The sequence below is a fragment of the Nanorana parkeri genome, unplaced genomic scaffold, assembly GCF_000935625.1.
Source record: "Nanorana parkeri isolate BGI_ZX_2015 unplaced genomic scaffold, ASM93562v1 scaffold321, whole genome shotgun sequence".
Taxonomy (NCBI): domain Eukaryota; kingdom Metazoa; phylum Chordata; class Amphibia; order Anura; family Dicroglossidae; genus Nanorana; species Nanorana parkeri.
Genome location: NW_017306589.1, coordinates 1,345,191 through 1,350,903, shown reverse-complemented (window position 1 = coordinate 1,350,903; position 5,713 = coordinate 1,345,191). Strand labels below are relative to the sequence as shown.

The 5,713-nt window shown below is 45.2% G+C and overlaps 1 protein-coding gene across 3 annotated transcripts in view; it reads left to right on the top strand.

Moving 5' to 3' along the window:
• CUTA (cutA divalent cation tolerance homolog) overlaps positions 1–5,713 on the top strand; it is a 25,925-nt gene that overhangs the window by 5,735 nt on the left and 14,477 nt on the right. Inside the window, exon 1 of one of the 3 annotated variants that reach the window (XM_018558139.1) lies at positions 2,880–2,906. The exons of the other annotated variants lie outside the window; for them this stretch is intronic. The gene's annotated coding sequence lies outside the window, so the exon portion shown is untranslated. Of the gene's footprint in view, positions 1–2,879; positions 2,907–5,713 lie in introns of those variants that run through there. 3 annotated transcript variants of the gene reach the window in all.

Here is a 5,713-nt window from a genome sequence, read left to right as displayed (position 1 = left end):
GGAGAAGCGCGGGCGGGTCTGGGGAGGGGGAGACGCACGGAGGGTTTGGGGAGACGCGCGGAGGGTCTCGGGAGGGGAGATGTGCAGGGTGTCTCCGGACATGTTGGGTATCGCCGCATACGCCAAGGTTAGAGCAATCATTCTGGGGCCATTATTTACAGTCGGCTCTAAAATGACGACCTGCACGGGCTTTTAAAGTGTCACCTATGGATGCTTTTGGATTCCATATTTTTTTGCCATTTCACGTGCACACGCAGTTTTGAAGCTCGGTGTGTTTGGTATCTATGTATTTGGTGTGACCTTATCTTTTATATTCTATTGGATAATATAATGAGGGGAATTTATCAAAACTGGAGCAGAGAGAATCAGCTTCTCTCTTTAGTTGGTTCAGTTAAGCTTCGAAAATGAAAGATAGACGCTGGCAGGTTGTCATGGGCAACTGCTCCATATTGCGTCTGCTCCAGTTTTGATAATCCCCCTCCCCCACCATTGCGTTTCTGTGCACTAAAATTAATTTAACAGCAATTTTTACTGAAAATCCGGGTTCAATAAACTGCTACGCTAAAATCGCGTGACAACAAAAAATTGGAACTGCCGCCATTTTATTCTCCAGTGTTTCTGGTAATGAGAAATATACAATTCTGGAAGTTGTAAGTAATCTTCAGGAGCTTTTGGGTGCTTACACTAGCTGCATTAAAAAATAGTGTATTAAATAAGTACAGAGCTTGTGAAATGAAGCATCAAAACATGTCAAATTACATTTCAGTACAGAGCTTTATTAATTGTGTCTTTTATATTTGTCTGGAGTTCACCCTTAAAATTTTTCAGGGGTGAATTGGGACCTCGGGGGAGGGAATCTGGTTGGATGTGCAGGCTCATTGTGTATCTGCATATTGGCTCCTAGTTCCCAGCTTCCTAGAGTGCACTTACACTTACAAGGCTCACACTGTGTATATCTGTCCTATGCTCCTCAGCTCCCTCTAGAGGCCATAATGTGGTATATTCCAAATATAACGTTCGAAATTAGAAACAACAATCTAAGAACAATGGTTTTGGGTTCCTTTTGCAGAACGAATGATAAGAGTTTTAAGGGGCAAATGGCCTGAGATTTGCTTATAAATACACCCACATTTATTTTTGGGCCCGAAGTCCCAACCCCAGCTAAACTTTTTCTCCTCGTCATTCATTGAGGGACACATGATCAGTTGAATCCGAGACAATTGGGGTTATACTGCCGCCTTCAGGAGGAATAGGACACTGGCAAAAAAAAAAGCCTCCTCAGCTCCATCTAGTGGCCATAACGTGGTATTTTCTCACAATTACACTTGTTCTGTACAAGAAAATGTTTGAATTTTTCCCTGTTTGCACAGAACGAATGTGAATGTCGGTTTTGGAGAACAAATGGCTCTGCAAACATTTTATAACAACACCCCTTAGTGTACTGGCTTGTTAGCCACAGTGTACTTTACAGGTCCAGGGCCCTGACACAACCTCTGGTGTGATCCCTAAAGACTCCCATGGGAATATTTCCGCAGTACTATCCCAGAATGCCTGGAATGTGACATTCACTGGGTTCTGCATTTCTTCAGTACCTTCCTCCTGTGCTTGTTAGCTGCAGAACGCATTCCAGGCCTTCAATATGGTAGGTCTGGGGCATAGCCTCATATGAGCATGGCACACCATTGCCATTACCCTGAGAGGGTTAACACATTGGGAATTAAAGTGCTGCGTCAGTCTTAGCTGTGTTGGACGCAAACTCACGCTGCCTCTTCCTGCCTTTCAGCATGTCGTAGTTTCACCCCACTGTTCTATTCACAGGGGTCACAAGTTTCCTTGGTTTCTCCTGCTGCCCAGGAGTGGCACCCTCACCTTTGGCCATATAACCTTCCCAGTTTCCGCAGCTGGTTTATGAGTACCCACCATGCTTCTTGGTGTTTTTCGGATTCTAATCGCAAAGGGAACAGTCCAGGGAACAACGGGCCTGCCCAGCTTTGGGTGTAAGGTCCTTCAGGCAGCTCTTTGACCTGTAGGCAGCCCCTAGAGCAGTGATGGCCAACCTTAGCACTCCAGCTGTTTTGGAACTACAAGTCCATGAGGCATTGCAAGGCTCCGACAGCCACAGACATAACTCCCAGAGGAAGATGCATGTTGGGATTTGTAGTTTTGGCACAGCTGGAGTGCCAAGGTTCGCCACCACTGCCCTAGAGTTTACTTTGTTGTATCTTGATTTGTGAGCTCTGTGGGTTGGGTGCTATGTTGCCTAACCCTCATTTCAATGGGCCAATGGTCTCAGATCCAACTGATCCTGTGTCCCTTGATAAACGATTAAAACCATTTTTTCTACTTGCCTTAAAATTATTTTCTTGGAGTTCATGAAGGCACACGGGTCCCACCCGATTTGTTTATGATCTCCACTTAAAACTGCTTAAACTGAAGGGTCTTAGGGGGTAGAAGGGGTTATACTTGCCCGGCCGACAGCTTCTTTTTTTTTTGGTTGGCCATTGTCCAGTTCCGCCTCAAGGCAACGGCATAACCCCACTGGTCTCGGATCCACCTGCTCCGGTGCTCTATAATAAACCTCAAGAAAAGGATTTTACCTTGTTTACACCAAAATCCTATTTTTCAGTCACATTCAGTTTGACCTAAAACCCCTCTTCTGGCATTATTTAAAAATAAAGCATCATCTTTGTAAACTCATACACTGAACTGGACCTCCAGCCAAACCTTGTTATATTGGTCTTGGACCGAGTGGGCAAGGGTCCCTGGGAAAAGATAGAAAATGTGTTTCGTCTGGAGTTCCACTGTAATGTGCAGTTGACCTAACTCTCCGCTTCCCTGTCTCTGCAGGTGAGTGTATGAACTCAGTGTTCTCTCTCAGGGTCGGGGCTCTGATCATTGTTGGCATTGTGAGTATTTCTCCATTAAGGTTGCAGAGTTCTGTATCGTGTCAGCCGTTGCTGGAGGCAGAAATATTGAAGCTGAAATGATTTCGTGTGTCGGGTAAACTATGAGACGAGGCAGTAGCTCTTCTTTCGTGGTTTCTTCTAGTTACTGGTCCGTGATCTCTCGGAAACCTTTCATAAAACATCGGGGAATGACTTTCATGGCATTAGAACATCTGATTCTGCCACGAGAAAGGAGGTCAGATGGGGTGGCACGGTTCACTATCGGAGGCTTGCAGCTTATTTTAACTTCTCTTCGTCAACTAGATGTTTAGTACCTATTGCTTGATTGAAAACAATGCGGCATACACTGGAATACCTACTGAGGCATCGGTCTGCCCTGCTGGTGGTCGCCATCTAGACTTCTACAGTGGGTTTAGCACCGGTGAAAACCAGTATGGAGTGAGACAACCTAGACCAGCCCTTTCCAGCCTATTTTATGACGGAGGAACCCTTAAAATAATTTATAGGTCTCGGGGAACCCCTGCTAAAAATTATATCTACAGCTAATATTGTTATGATCAGTATCAGTATCATATTAGTATGATCAGTAAGTAGGAGCTATAATAATAAAGGAATACAGAATGGTGGCACTCTTTACATTGGTGGTCATTGGAAAAGTGCTTCTATACATGGGTGGTCCAAAAAAAAAAGTGCCCCCTTACATTGGAAATCAGAGAAAAAGGTTTCCCTCCTACACTGGTGGTCAGTAAGGGTGGCTCCCCCTATGTTGGTGGTCAGTAAGAGAGGCTCCTCCTTATACTGGTGGTCAAATAAGGGTGGCTCCCCCTATGTTGGTGGTCAGTAAGCCCTCGTTCACACCTGAACGTTTTGTAGCGCGTTCTACGCTGGACGAACGCTCTACAAAACGCTCAAAAATCTAAATCCCATTGTATTCAATGGTCTCGTTCCCACCTTGGCGTATTTCCGCCCGTCCCTAACGCGCTACAAAACGGCCCACGCCTGAAAAGGTACATGTACTACTTTGGGCTGTTTTGTTGCGCGTTTCCATTGGGATACAGCCAAGTAGCCTTCGGAAACGCGCGTTTGTCGCGCTACTTTTTTACCGCGATAAAAAAACGCGCGACGGTCGCGCATATGCAATACGCCTAGGTGTGAACGAGACCTAAGAGAGGCTCCTCTTTATACTGGTGGTCAATAAGGGTGGCTCCCCCTATGTTGGTGGTCAGTAAGAGAGGCTCCTCCTTATACTGGTGGTCAGTAAGAGAGGCTCCTCCTTATACTGGTGGTCAGTAAGATTGTAGTTTTGGCACAGCTGGAGTGCCAAGGTTCGCCACCACTGCCCTAGAGTTTACTTTGTTGTATCTTGATTTGTGAGCTCTGTGGGTTGGGTGCTATGTTGCCTAACCCTCATTTCAATGGGCCAATGGTCTCAGATCCAACTGATCCTGTGTCCCTTGATAAACGATTAAAACCATTTTTTCTACTTGCCTTAAAATTATTTTCTTGGAGTTCATGAAGGCACACGGGTCCCACCCGATTTGTTTATGATCTCCACTTAAAACTGCTTAAACTGAAGGGTCTTAGGGGGTAGAAGGGGTTATACTTGCCCGGCCGACAGCTTCTTTTTTTTTTGGTTGGCCATTGTCCAGTTCCGCCTCAAGGCAACGGCATAACCCCACTGGTCTCGGATCCACCTGCTCCGGTGCTCTATAATAAACCTCAAGAAAAGGATTTTACCTTGTTTACACCAAAATCCTATTTTTCAGTCACATTCAGTTTGACCTAAAACCCCTCTTCTGGCATTATTTAAAAATAAAGCATCATCTTTGTAAACTCATACACTGAACTGGACCTCCAGCCAAACCTTGTTATATTGGTCTTGGACCGAGTGGGCAAGGGTCCCTGGGAAAAGATAGAAAATGTGTTTCGTCTGGAGTTCCACTGTAATGTGCAGTTGACCTAACTCTCCGCTTCCCTGTCTCTGCAGGTGAGTGTATGAACTCAGTGTTCTCTCTCAGGGTCGGGGCTCTGATCATTGTTGGCATTGTGAGTATTTCTCCATTAAGGTTGCAGAGTTCTGTATCGTGTCAGCCGTTGCTGGAGGCAGAAATATTGAAGCTGAAATGATTTCGTGTGTCGGGTAAACTATGAGACGAGGCAGTAGCTCTTCTTTCGTGGTTTCTTCTAGTTACTGGTCCGTGATCTCTCGGAAACCTTTCATAAAACATCGGGGAATGACTTTCATGGCATTAGAACATCTGATTCTGCCACGAGAAAGGAGGTCAGATGGGGTGGCACGGTTCACTATCGGAGGCTTGCAGCTTATTTTAACTTCTCTTCGTCAACTAGATGTTTAGTACCTATTGCTTGATTGAAAACAATGCGGCATACACTGGAATACCTACTGAGGCATCGGTCTGCCCTGCTGGTGGTCGCCATCTAGACTTCTACAGTGGGTTTAGCACCGGTGAAAACCAGTATGGAGTGAGACAACCTAGACCAGCCCTTTCCAGCCTATTTTATGACGGAGGAACCCTTAAAATAATTTATAGGTCTCGGGGAACCCCTGCTAAAAATTATATCTACAGCTAATATTGTTATGATCAGTATCAGTATCATATTAGTATGATCAGTAAGTAGGAGATATAATAATAAAGGAATACAGAATGGTGGCACTCTTTACATTGGTGGTCATTGGAAAAGTGCTTCTATACATGGGTGGTCCAAAAAAAAAAGTGCCCCCTTACATTGGAAATCAGAGAAAAAGGTTTCCCTCCTACACTGGTGGACAGTAAGCGTGGGTCCTC